Genomic DNA, 14580 nt, shown 5'->3' with positions numbered 1-14580 from the left:
TCCTTCCTGATGCCATCAAAATTGGCCTTCTTCTGGTTTAGAATCTCAACCCAAGGACAAGTGCATCGCTCTCCATAAATACCATGTGTCTTACAGAATTATGATCACTAGATCTATACAGTCTTCCTCGATATCACTTTTCTCACCTGTCCTGTCACATTCCCTAATAGGAGATCCAGTATCACACTTCTTCTAGTTCGGACCTCTATATATTAAGGAAGCGTAAGAACATATTAAGGAAACATAATAAGAAAATTTAAGAAGACAGTTCATAAACTCTATCCCATCCTGTAAACTATTGTGAACTATTACTATGCCACTTTCATGATTAACTCTTGGTTGTTACTAATTTTAAGGTAATATAAATCAGTAAGTACAGTCCCTAGCTGATAAAACAATGATATTAATCTAAGGCTAACCCTCCAAAAAACTGTACTTGATGAACTAAAGTTTTGAAGAGTTTGCAGTATTTGACCATAATGATCACTTTTACTGTAATTGTGGTTGGGAAATATTTTCAACTAAACTTACAATGGTCCTAACTGAAAGAATTAAGGGTGTAGATAAATAGTGTGACACAAATATATTGCTCTGGTATGATCTAATAAGCATCAAACCATCAAAGTTAGGTCATTCTGATTCTAATCATTGCTGACAAGCTACATCTGAAAATCAGGAGCCTCTCAATCTTCGTAGAAAAGAGAAGAAAAATCGCCAGAGTATTCTAATCTTACAAAGAATCTTATGAAGGATAAATGGTAGGAGTTCAGGCAGGCAGCAGACCACCTGCAGAAAGGTCACGTTAAAAGAGATTTCAGAGGATACGCTGTCAACAACAACCAAGAGCTAAGAACATTTAACAAGGCAGACTAGAAAAACGCTGCTATGTTGAACACATGAAAATTAAGTAATTAAGATGCAGGACACATGCATTAACTGATGATAAATGGGAGAAGAAATTATTCTGGACATATTGCGAACCAAAGTGCTCAAAGAAATCACTCAAGGCATTTATCACTAACTAAGGCATGACATTGAGTATGTTCAACTCAAAATGAAATGCCTTTAAGTATTCAGTCATAATTTTGTAAGTTTACTTGCACATTTTGAAAAGTTTAATAGTCATTCGTTGTATCAGAAATCAATGTTTAGAATACATACTATCAGCAGTGGTGGAATAACGAAACTATTGTGAATAAATATATTTTCAATGTATATTTCCACTTTCTCCTTGTATCAGGTCCAAAATACTGCTTTAAGTTGCAACCTTCCAATTGGAAATAAACCCAGATTTTACAATTTTTATACAATTTAGACACAAGTAGGAAACGGTAAAATTCAAAGCAGATTTAATTATGTGCGTGCAGTTTGAATCTAATATTCTACTCCCATGTTTGGATAGGAAATAGAAAAGGAAAAGTGTGAAAGTGAAACATAAAGGGTTGGAATATTCAAAGGGATGCAATAAACAATGTGGATGTAAATAACTAAATGATGGTTGGATTTCACACATAATAGAGCTGAAATATGTATATTTTGTCCTAATGCCAAACGAGTCAAAAACATAATAATTGCTAAGCTGGGACATAAACACAAAATATTTTGCAAATGCTGGGAATCCAGAGTAACACACAGAATTTCGGAGGAACTCAGCAGATCAAGCTGCACTTACGGAAAGGAATAAAGTTGTCATTTCAGGCTGAGACTCTTCATCAGTACTAAGCTGAAGCATCTTTGATTTAAGAAATAGTTTCTGGGGTTTTCTCCTAGTTAATCCATTACATATCATTTGTGTATCATAAATGACAGCTGTGTCTGAGCTCACAGCTACTGTCTCATTTCAGGCCTATCTACTGCTAAATAGGTCAATACTGTTAACGTGATCTCTCTATGGCAAGTGCATAAATGCCACTGCAATGGTGAAAATGAGAGAACAAGGGTGGAGGTGTTGGAAGGGCCAAAAATGAGTGAGGGAATTAAAGGCGTAAAATTGAACAGAAAGAGGGATTAATATCACAGTTTGATAAGGCCCCATCTTGCTATCTGCAAGCTTTTAGATAAGAGTTGAATAATTTTTGGGAATCAAGAGAAAATAAAGATAATATCCCAGAAAAGACTCTAATTGCTGATTTTCTGTATGGTGCTCTATGCTTTAATTTAAGTGAACACAACAAAGCTGCATAATTCAATGTTCAACGCAATTTCTGTAGCAAAGCTAGAAATATGTACAAACAATTTGTTATGTTATCAAGAGCACAGAAACAATGTTGAAATGACTCAAACCTGGTGTAGAAATAATCCATTTTCTAAATGGATAGGAATTCAACAGGAAATGGGCACAAACATTTTGTAATTTACACATAAAAATCAGTTGTATGTTTCTCTCTATTCTGATTTCTAAACTTGTACTTGTTTGTTAAATATCAAGAAAAAACATTTGCTGGAATTTGATGATTCTGAAGCCAAGAAATATGTTTAAAAGTTAAACCAAGTCCAAAAGAGCCGATCAACATCTTTGTTTTACATCTACTAAAATAACACTACTTCGAGTTGTTAGAAGGTACACTGTCATTTGTGCTCACCATATCAAAATTATGGCTAAGGATTGAGTACTGGTAATTGAGATTATAACAACTAGGTTCTGATGGATGACATAAACACAGTGGGCTGAAATGCCTTCTTCTATGCTGTACAACTCTTTATTTCTCTCAAGTCTCTCAACCTCTTTCTTTGAGACTTACAATGACTGTCTCCATTGCTATCTGGGGTATAAAATTTCAAAGAGTCATGCTCCTCAGAAGAAATTCCTCTTTAACCCTGTCTTAAAAGAGGAACCTCTTTTCCTGCAACTTCATCTTTTTAGTTCCAGATATCCATGCCTTAACAAATCCAACCTCTCATAACTTATGCTTTCATCAAATAATTTCATACTGTTCTGTAGCCCAATCTATGGAACCTCTCATTGCACATCAATTCTGTAAATCCCAAGAAATGATCTAGTAAACCTTCTCTGCCTCACCTCTGATATTTTTCCTTACAGTGATCAAATATGTATGCAGTACGCTAGGTATAATCTCAACAGCATCCTGTAAAGTTGTATCAAATTCTCTTCTATGCTCCCTAACCATTGCAAGGCAGCCAAATATTCTATTACTAATTGCTTACTGTATCTGTATGTATGCCCTTTGTGTTTCAACTACTAGCACCACAAGATCACTCTGTAAAGCAACATTTTGTAGTCTCACTATGCTTAAATAACAATTTGTTCATACATTCTACCTTCCAAAGTCAATAACCCACATTACACACTAGTTACTAACAATTTGCTCTGCTTATTTATCCCTTTGTAGGATCTTTGGTTCTTCTGCATATCTTGCTCAACCATAAAGATGGAGGTATAATAATAGAGCGATGAAGGAGATTGAATGGAGGTAGTGGGCAGGGGGAAGATAGCAGCATGAAAACACAGAAACATAGAAAACCTACAGCACAATACAGGCCCTTCTCTACAGACTATGAATGTGGTAAATAAACAAATTTCCAATGTTTTCTTTGCTTCTACTGAAATATCTTGTACATGTGGAAAAAGTGGCAAATCTATTCAGAAACATGAGAATCTGACTATTGTTGGCTGCAACTTTGTGGTAACATTTCACAAAAATACAATAGATAGCTGGAAATGATTACCTTGTTATAACTTAATTCAGGGTGTTTTGCGATAACTGATTGATAAATGGGAACAATCTGTTCTTAAGTTTGTCATTTTGAACATCTACAACAATAATAACTATCTGCCTCTTAATTTTGAAGAATAATGTCATTTTGCTAATTCTGCAGTGGGCTGTAATAGATAATAAATTACATATCACTTAGTTGGTCATCAATTTTAAAACAATGATAAACTTTTCAGATTAAAAATAGATTTTCAATACACCTGCTTGTAGCACAGAATGGACAATGCCTGTTCCGATTATTTTTCAGGCCTCAATGTAAAACATAATACACGTCCTCCTATACACTACCAATTGTTCCAGTTCTTCAATTTTAGCAAATCCTTTATAGAGCAGGCGCCAGAATTTCCAGATGCTGTATACTAAGCACCAGTGAAGCAAAATGATTTGTTAACTTTCCTGGAAGAACACTAGTGCATCGCCTGCTCTGCAGCAATCCAAAGAGTAGCTTTCTTTACACAATTGCCAGTGTTCTCTTCCTTAATCTCTCTCCCACCCCCCCCACCCCCGCTCCCCAATTACTCTCTTCCTCTCTTATTCCAGGATCAAAATAAGATGTAATTAATTTCTACTCCATTGGCTTAACAGATCACTTTAGGAGATAGCAATTAGGGCAATATATTGAGAAGTAGAAAGATGTTGTCATCTTAAAAATAGCCATACTCTATCAGCGAGCATTTTGTAATTCTACAGAATTTGGAAGATACATTAGCAGAGTTTGCTGTAACCTTGAATTGCATTACCTTTTCAAGCAGTTCCTTCTCAAAACTGTGTTTTGCTTTTTGAAAATAACTGGCAGTATCTGTTAAAAATTGGACTTGAGACAGGGAACAAACAATAATTGATGTTTTGCTTCCAAAATTCCTGTAACAATAATTTATTTTACAAATGAAATAGTGTACACAAAATTAACAAACTTAATAACAGATTGTTGCCATTTATCTATCAGTAATTGCAAAATACTCTAAATTAAGTCATAACAAGGTAATCATTTCCAGCTATCTATTGTATTTTTGCGAAACGTTACCACAAAGTTGCAGCCAACAATAGTCAGATTCTCATGTTTCTGAATAGATTTGCCACTTTTTCCACATGTACAAAATATTTCATTAGAAGTAAAAAAAAATAGAAATTTGTCCATTTACCACCTTCATGGTCTGTAAGGAATTTATATTTAATTAGAAAATTTAGTAACACAATGTTTTTAAATATAGTTCCCTTCTGAAATAGCTCAGTTTATTGTGGTACTAGAGTATTCCATATATTGCTCACTCTCTCCTTTATTAAATGAATTGTGTCTTAATTTTCTACCAACAAAAAAAAATTTTCATGGCAATGTTAGTACAATTTCAAATGTATAACTTGATGTATATCTATCAATTTTTTTGATGTCAGTACATATACCTCATATTCCAGTCCTCTGCAATCTCATCTGAATTCAGCCTGGAAGATATGTAAATCAGGATACCACCCTAGTGTTTTTAAAGATAAGCATCCGAAACAATATGTGATTTAAGTAAGGGCAAAGAATGAACACAAAACTATTCTAGCACATTCCCATGATTCTGATTAAGTCTTCACTATAGCTTGCAATTTTCACTATAAATTTATTTTCAGCCAAAATAAACTAGACATTCTAAGTCAAAATGTGCTGTCTTGCAAAGAAAAAACAGCTTTAGGTATAAATGGTGTTGAGATTAATAAAAGCTAAATGAGCAGGAATTTTGAAGGGAGGAGTAACTCCAGCCATACCTCATTTTATGATGGACACATGGCAGAAAATGGAGGCAAGTTTCTCCTTTCACACATCAGTCTAGCTGTTCTGAAATCAGTGATAGTCCCTAAGGCATTTTTTTTTACAAAAAAAGTAAATTTAAGTTCCCAAAGGAAAGGAAATCAAGTTTATCTGGTCTATATAGTATTGACCAGTTTTAATTAGAGCAAGGATCCAACAAGTCTACATGCTCTGGCATGGGACTATGTCACAGTTCCAATTCCTTCTTGATAACCAGAATCACTCCTGGGTGGTCTATGTATTTGAAGTGAATCGTAAAGTAGTATATGATGATATATATGCATTTTGATAATAAATTTACTTTGAACTTTGATCTTGAAATACTAACTGGCACTGGTAAGAAGCTTCTAGCCAATATGCATCATTCTAGCACCAACTGAATACTACAGTGATTACGACTGACAGTCAACAGGAGGTGAGCATATTGCCTGCATTAAAACAAATAGGGGTTACTTGCTACACACAAAATGCTGGTGGAACGCAGCAGGCCAGGCAGTACAGTCGACGTTTTTGGTTCAGACCCTTTGTCAGGACTAATGGAAAAAAGAGACAGTAAGAGATTTGAAAGTGGGAGGGGGAGACCCAAAATGATAAGAGAAGACAGGATGGGGAGGGATGAAGCTAAGAGCTGGAAAGTTGATTGACAAAAGGGGTACAAGGCTGGAGAAAGGGGAGTATCATAGGACGGAAGGCCTTGGAAGAAAGAAAGGAGGAGGGGAGCACCAGAAGAAGATGGAGAAGAGGCAAGGAGTTATTGTGAGAGGATAAGAGAGAAAAAAATGGGTAAGGGGAGGAGGGGCATTAATGGAAGTTAGAGAAATTAATGTTCATGCCATCAGGTTGAAGGCTACCCAGACGGAATATACGGTGTTGTTCCTCCAACCTGAGTGTGGCTTCATCTCAACAGCAGAGGAGGCCACGGATTGACATCAGAATGGGAATGGGACGTGGAATTAAAATGTGTGGCCACTGGGAGATCCTGCTTCCTCTGGTGGACAGAGCGTAGGTGTTCAGCGAAACAGTCTCCAAGTATGCATCGGGTCTCACCAATATATAAAAGGCAACACCAGGAGCACCAGACACAGTATATCACCCCAGCAGACTCGCAGGTGAAGTGTTGCCTCACCTGGATGGACTGTCTGGGCCCTGAATGGTGGTGAGGGAGGAAGTGTAAGGGCAAGTGTTATATGTTGACAGCTTTTCTTTTACTTGTTTTTAGATATTATCAAACCTTGGCCCATAATCACAAAACTCAAATTTGTTGGCACTCACTTATACCTTCAGTATTAAATTTTAAGTTCACTCCATAATATAAGTAATGCAATGGTAACTTTAATTATACAAGCTTGGCTCACTGTACTGTAAGCAAGCTCTTCCATTTTTGAGTACTGCAAATCTCTTAGGGGTGTGCTTTGAAAAGATTGCAATTCATCAGTTCTCTTAAATGAATAAACAGTGGATTCGGTTAATTGGGCCAGCCACTTATTTGGGACAATTCCTAAAAAACAAAAACTAATCAAGAAAATAGCTTGGATTCTCTGTTATTTGGGACACTATGCTGTTTAATTGGGACAGGAGTCCACTGCCAGTTTCTAACTAGCATCAGTTGTGTGCATTTGTGTTGTTGTTGGGCACTACACTAGACTTAAAGCCCACATTTTTTAAATTTGTTACTCAGTTAAACAGTAGTTTGTCTTTTTATACCTTTTTAATGATTTCTGTGAAACTTTGTCCAATTAAAGAAGAGGCTGAATGGGGCCAAAATGTACTGGTCCTGATGTGTCCCAATTAACCAGAAACCACTGTAAATGGTATGTTATTGCTCATCACACTGTACTTCCTTTCTTATTATGTACTACTCAGCAATGGATTTAGATATTTAGAGAAACAGCCTCTGTTATACTTATGTACATCTTTTGCCACATGACATGGTTATCACACTAAGATGGAGCTTTCCATACAATAGTACAGAAATGATAACCAATTTATCAAAGTTGCATTCTCAAAGATGAACTAACTGAATGATAGTCATATACTTTAGTAATAGTTGACTTTGCACAAATATTTCATTTCAAATTAGTTTTAATAATTACAACAATTAATGATGAGTTCTAACAGGTAAACAATAGAGCTGGGAAAGTTTCAATGCGTATAGTAAACAGTAGATTCTGGTAAATTGGGCCACCGGTTAACTGGGGCAGACACTGATCTGCGACAACTCTTGAAGAACAAAAACTAAATTGAGAAAATAGCCAAGATTCCTTTTGTTTATTTGGGACACTATACTGCTTAATTGGAACAGGAGACCTTTGCCGAACAGTTTTTAAACTAGCATCAGTTGCATGCACTTGCATGGCCATTGTACACGACACCATGCTTAGAGCTAAGTTTTTAAATAGCATCAGATGTGTGAGTTCATTCTGTTTAAAAACAACAGTGATTTTTATCATTGATAGTGGGCAAAAAATAAGCAGTAAAACAATTCAGAACTCTTTTGTTCACTGCAGTTTCAAGCATTCAAGCTTGGAGATGCCAGAAACAGTGAGGAGTGAAAATGAAATGATTTCACTACTTCAGCAAGTAAGGAACTACAGAAAATTTTGAAGTATCAATAGTCATCTTGAATGTTACAATGGATATGAAGATTTGGAGGATGTAACTGTCAAAACCTTTATGTGAAGACAGTCCATTATCTGCAGTAGGTGCCTGCACTGATATTGTTCATTTACAGTCAATCAATGCTTTGTGGGGAGTAAATGGAATGATAAGGCACAGAAAATTTAGTTAGAAGCAGTCAAGAGAAAGTTGACTCAACTAACACCTAGAAAACCAGATTGTCTTATGAAGAAAGACTAGATGAGCTAAGCTTGCACCTGTGTGAGTTAGAATTACCAAGTATAGCTGATGTACATCAGACCCAAGATGAATCTGGAGTGTAGCATCCCTCCCCCACCAAAAGTAAAAGATCCATGAACATATTTTTAGTGACTTGCTTCAAGTGATCCATACAAATCAAAGAAACATATTGATAAGACAGCTACTGCAGATATTGCTGAATTTGCAAAGATCAAAAAAAGGTCAAAGAATTATTGTCATTTCACTAAATAAGCAACACTCTCAATTTTAATGGCGAATAAAATAAAGATGATAACACTTATCATAAGGATGTCCGAATGGTTAGACAATTAGAAATATTTGTGAGTGCACAGTTACCTTGAAAAAGATACTAACCTTTCCATTTTATTAGCCAAATTCCAAACAATGTTCCAAATTAAACAACACAACTTGGCCAAAACATGACCATTTCCAGCTAAGATGCTATAACTGTATCTACTAAAATAAATACAATCTTGAGAAAAATACTTGCTTGGAATTTCAAGGGCACCCTACTGGCAGTATTTTAATAATAGAACAAAGACAACAGCAAATGTCAGTGTATGTTTTCCATTGACTGTAAGACCGAGTCTCTTTGTGCAGTATACACCAGGTTTTCTTGTTGCACTAATTGTCATGCTTGAGCAATCAAACAATTTTTCTAACTACCCATACAATTTAATGGAATCAAACTGTTAATTCGGCACATTTTAAATATAATTAATCACTTTTGTTTATTTCTTGACACCTCATTTGGAATTTATATATACAACTCCCATTGCATTGATATTCCAGTTCACATTCAACACTGTACGAGCTAGTACCAACAGGCACATAGCATATCCATGTCAGAAGCAGATGATGTCCCCAAATAACAGTAAGGTTTTAAAAAAGAACTACAAATACCAAAAATCTGAAACAAAATAGAAAATGCTGGGAACATTCAGATGGCAAGATACAATGCATACTCGGCATATGGAATCAGAGACGATGTTTTTTTATTATTGTCTATAATACAGTTCTATATGACATATGAAACCTTAGCCAATCAGGGATAAAATAAGTAACCCTTATCAAAAGTAAGTAATTTTTTCTACTACATACATGGTAGCAGAACCTCTTGTGTTTCTTACATGCTGGCATATATTATTCTTTAAAGAAATGATACAGTAAAACTCCAGTAATCTTCTTTCTGATTCCCAAGGGTTTGGCATCTAGTTCACCAGATGTTTGCCATAAACTCCTGGAAAATCACTGGGCCCCCACTTTCCAGTTTCACGTTCTACTCAGCAACCCTTCATTTTTATGTCTCTAACTCACTGAGCCCCCAAATTCCCTTTAATTTATAATGCTGAGTAGCGTCTAATATTTATCATGATGTAGTGTAAAATCCAAAAAAAAACCGATTTGACACTTATGGGAATAACATCCAATAATCTGGGAAATCTGCTGGTACAGCACTAAAGTCCGAAGTCCAATGTCTAAACTTTATTTGCTGACTTTATCCACCATTCACTTGACTTCCTCACAATTTCACTTTCATAGTCAAGTCCAAAAGCAAAACGAATGTGTCATCCCTGTTGGTACCTATAGGAATTTCCCCATATTGTTATCATTAATATTAGATCCTACAAATTTTAAATAAACCACATAATTAAAATATATATTGCAATATTGGTGCGTAAACAAAATTGGTAGTTAGACAATAATTGTTCACTTAATGTTGTTATCCTTTTATATATTATATCAATTGATTGCTGAAACAGTGTGTTGTGTGATTCAACTGACAGAGCACAAAATGGAACAATTAAAGTGATTGAGCCACTGGATTTTCTGATAAACAACTTTTTTTAAGAATTTCCAGAGCAGAAAGAAGAGGTTATGCAATACAATGAGCTGGCTACGCCAAACAAACCAATCTGAGACTGGTCATAAGAGTCTTTTTAAAAGGGAAATGTGTGGTAAAATCCTTCAATAAAAACACTGATACTCTTTAAAATCCTTTGATACTTTTTCTTAACAGAGATGATTGTTGGTAGATTTGCAATAACATAGATTGGAAGGAAGTGATTGGATTATTTATGGAATCTGACCAGAGGGAATAGATGCTGCTTTGGATAGTTCACTCCAAGAAAGTGTTTAGAGAGATGCAAAACTATAGTTAGCCAAAACAAGAACTGAAATATTGGATGGCCACTTACAGAAACACAAGTTGTGAAATACTAGCGAAAAAGACAGAAAAGGGAAAAGACAGCAAAGGTCGTTTGGATCCTGATGTGTCGCAATATTCATGAATAATAAAAATAAACTGCATTTGGGAAATCACAAACAAAAGAACATCTGCAAATGGTGGAAATTCAAATAACACACAGAAAATGCTGGAGGAACTCAGCAGGCATGGTAACATCTATGGAAAGGACTACAACTGATGTTTTAGGCCAAGACCCTGCAGCAGGACTGGAGAAAAAAAGATGAGGATCAACACTCATCTCAGGAGTCAGGAGTCCAGTCCTGCTGAAGGGTCTTGGCCCAAAATGTCCACTGTACTCCTTTCCATAGATGCTGCCAGGCCTCCTGAGTTCCTACAGCATTTTGTGTGTTACTTGAATATGGGAAATGTTGTCCACAGAGTAGAGGAGACGAACCATGTAAGAACAGAAAAAGGACTGGATTTAGGATAGTTGTAAATAACGTAACTGGTATTAAGCATGGCTAATTCAGTGGAAAGAACACCCATTCATGTATGCCATTATGATACCTGTGCAAGTACAGCAACTTAATTTTTACTGAATATACAATGTCCCCAATCTAAGACATTTTGCAAATCTATTTGGAACTGTGATGCTGTGGCCATTACAGAGACTTGGATGCCTCAGGAGCAAGCATGGCTGCTAAGTGTGCCAGCTTTAGATGTTTCAAAAAGAACAGGGAGGGAGGCAAAAGAGGTGGGGGCCTGGCATTGCTAATTAGGAATAGTGTCATGGCTACAGAAAAGGAGGAAGTCATGGAGGGATGGTCTACTGAATCAGTGTGGGTGAAAGTCAGAAACAGGAAAGGGGCCATAACTCTACTGGGTGTTTTTTTTAATATATAGACCCCCCCCCCCAATAATAACAGGGAGATTGAGGAGCAGATTGGGAGGCAGATTCTGGAACAGTGCAATAATAAAAGGGTGTTGTGATGGGAGATTTTAACTTTCCTGATATTGATTGGCATTTCCTTAGCACAAGGGGTTTAGATAGGATGGAGTTTGTTAGGTATGTTCAGGAAGGTTTCCTGACACAATATGTAGATAAGCCAACTAGAAGAGAGGCTGTACTTGATGTGGTATTGGGAAATGAACCTGGTCAGGTGTCAGATCTCTCAGTGGGAGAGCACTTTGGAGGTAGTGACCACGACTGCATCTCCTTCACCATAGCAATGGAGAGGGATCGTAGCAGAAAGTTTAGGAAACATTTAATTGGGGTAGGGGGAAATATAATGCTATTAGGCAGAAACATGGGAACATAAATTGGGAGCAGATGTTCTCAGGGAAATGCACAGCAGAAATGTGGCAAATGTTCAGGGAACATCTGCATGGATTCTGCATAGGTATATTCCATTGAAGTAGGGAAAGGGTTGTAGGGTAAAAGAACGATGGTGTATAAAGTATGTAGAAAATCTAGTTAAGAAAAGAAAAGCTTACAAAAGGTTCAAGAAATTAGGTACAGTACTTCAGAAAGTAAGGACGCATGGGATCCAAGGAGACCTTGCTATGTGGATCCAGAATTGGCTTGCCCACAGAAGGCAAATGGTGGTTGTAGATGGTTCATATTCTGCTTGTAGTTCAGTGACGAGTGGTGTTCCACAGGGATCTATTCTGGGACCCCTGCTCTTTGTGATTTTTATAAATGATAAAGAAGCAGAAGGGTGGGTTAGTAAGCCTGCTGATGTTACAAAGATTGGGGGTGTTCTGAATAGTCTGGAGGGTTGTCAGAGGTTACAGCAGGCCATCAATAGGATGTAGAACTGGGCTGAAAAATGGCAGATGGAGTTCAGGCCAGATAACAGTGAAGTAGTTCATTTTAGTAGGTTCAATTTGAAGTCAGAATATAAATGGTAAGACTCTTGGCAGTGTGGAGGACCTAAGAGATCTTGGAGCCTGTGTTCAAAGGACACTCAAAGCTGCTGCACAGGTTGACAGTGTTGTTAAGAAGTTGTATGGTGTGTTGGCATTCAACAACTGTGGGACTGAGCTGAAGAGCCGTGAGGTAATGTTACAACTATATAAGACCTTGGTCAGATACCATTTGGAGTACTGGATTCATTTCTGGTCATCTCACTACAGGAAGGATGTGGATACTATAGAGAGTGTGTAGAGATTTACAAGCATGTTGCTTGGATTGGAGGGCATTACCTTATGAGAATAGGTTGAATGTACTTGGCCTTTTCTCCTTGCATCGACGGAGGATGAGAGGTGACCTGATAGAGGTGTATAAGATGATGAGGGGCATTGATCGGCGGATTGCCAGTCTTTTTCCCAGGGCTGAAATGGCTAGCATGAGGGGGCATAGTTTTAAGGTGCCTGGAAATAGGTACCAAGGGGATGTCAGGGATGCTTTTCACACAGAGAGTCGTGGGTGCCTGGAATGCACTGCCACTGGCAGTGGTGGAAGTGGATACAATAGGGTCTTTTAAGAGCCTCTTAGATAGGTACATGGAGCTTAGAAAAATAGAGGGCTATGCGCTAAGGAAATTCTAGGCACATTCTAGAGTAGGTTACATGGGCGGCGCAATGTTGTGGGCCGAACGGCCTGTAATGTGCTGTAAATTTCTATGTTCTATTTAAAGGAAAAACTTTCAACGCGCTGGATGCGGAGGACAGGTTCTGTCTTGTAGAGCTTGATGAGGAGAACACATGCTTTTTATACCATTTACTGGATACCATTGTAAAAGAATGCCATTTGAAATCAATATAGAACCAGAGGAGTTTCAGCAAAGACTGAGGATCACTGTGGGGTAAGGAACAAAGTAAATGCATTGAGGAGAAATAACATAGGTGGCAAGGTTAGACCAAGACTCGAGGTTAATACCTCTGATAAGCAACTGAGATTCACAAACAAAACTGAAATTCAAAATGAAGCAAGTCTCCTTTGTGGATCACTTTATCATCAGAGATGGACTGAAACCAAGTCCAGTCAAAATTCAATGCTGCAAAGAGATGCTTAATCTCAGAGAAGATGCTTAAGCACAATGCATTTTGAAGCTCATTAACTATTCAAGTAAGCTCCACTCTCCAACCCCAGCTAATTGAGATAGGATATGAAATTGACAGAGATTTATCCAACAAGGTTATGGAATAATGTTATTTGGATGTTCACAAGTAGTCTGTCAAATAAATCAATAAGCCTCAATTAAAATTTTGATGATAAGAAGGAACTGACATTCTAAACAGAAACCTCAGGAAAGGGTTGGAGCTTACAGGACAACCAATTGAGAATTTACAATTAGACCTCTGATTGCTGCAAGGAGATGTCATACAAAAACTGATGAGGAATAATTTGCTATGATTTTTAGATTGGAGATGTTCCACCAGTAAACCCATGGGAGAACTATTAATGTACTCAGTGATCTCAGATTTATAAAGCAGAAAATAACATACAAATACACAATAGGTATAAGGACGGAGTAATATACAATATAAATAAAGATTCATTTATTGTTAAATTTTAGCTTGGGCTATACAGTTATTTACATGTGTATTTATGGGTCACTCTAACCAGGGTGTGTGATGGTCACCTCCCCCATCTGTGTGAGACTGGTTGAGTTCACTCTCTGGGTTCATGGTGCCTGGTTTGTTTTGTGCCTATCACAATAAACGGTTGTTGAGTTCAACGAGCTTCCTCGCCTGTCATTATGGACCACACACTTGCCACAGTATGTAGATGACTAACAAGCTTAGCCAAACCTAACTCAAATGGAGAAGATATGCCACATATCTAAGCTTGAGACAATCAACATGGTATGACACATTCCAAATTCATAACCACAATTATCTGACTCAATAGGTGTTACCAGGCAAGATATTTCAACCTCAGACCATACTTTGTGCAAGCTGAATATTCAAGATGACTAGAGAAGGTAACTCTTGATTCCTCATTCCACAGAACTTTAGTTACCTCTGAAGAATATTAGAAAATA

General features: G+C 37.0%; 1 protein-coding gene across 6 annotated transcripts in view; it reads right to left on the bottom strand.

The window, feature by feature from the left end:
* Positions 1-14580, bottom strand: part of LOC132398500 (ELKS/Rab6-interacting/CAST family member 1-like) — a 734829-nt gene that overhangs the window by 410787 nt on the left and 309462 nt on the right. The window lies entirely within an intron of this gene.

The sequence above is a fragment of the Hypanus sabinus genome, chromosome 8 (assembly GCF_030144855.1).
Source record: "Hypanus sabinus isolate sHypSab1 chromosome 8, sHypSab1.hap1, whole genome shotgun sequence".
Taxonomy (NCBI): domain Eukaryota; kingdom Metazoa; phylum Chordata; class Chondrichthyes; order Myliobatiformes; family Dasyatidae; genus Hypanus; species Hypanus sabinus.
The sequence above is the reverse complement of the archived record's forward strand: the minus strand, read 5'-3'. Positions and strand labels throughout refer to the sequence as shown.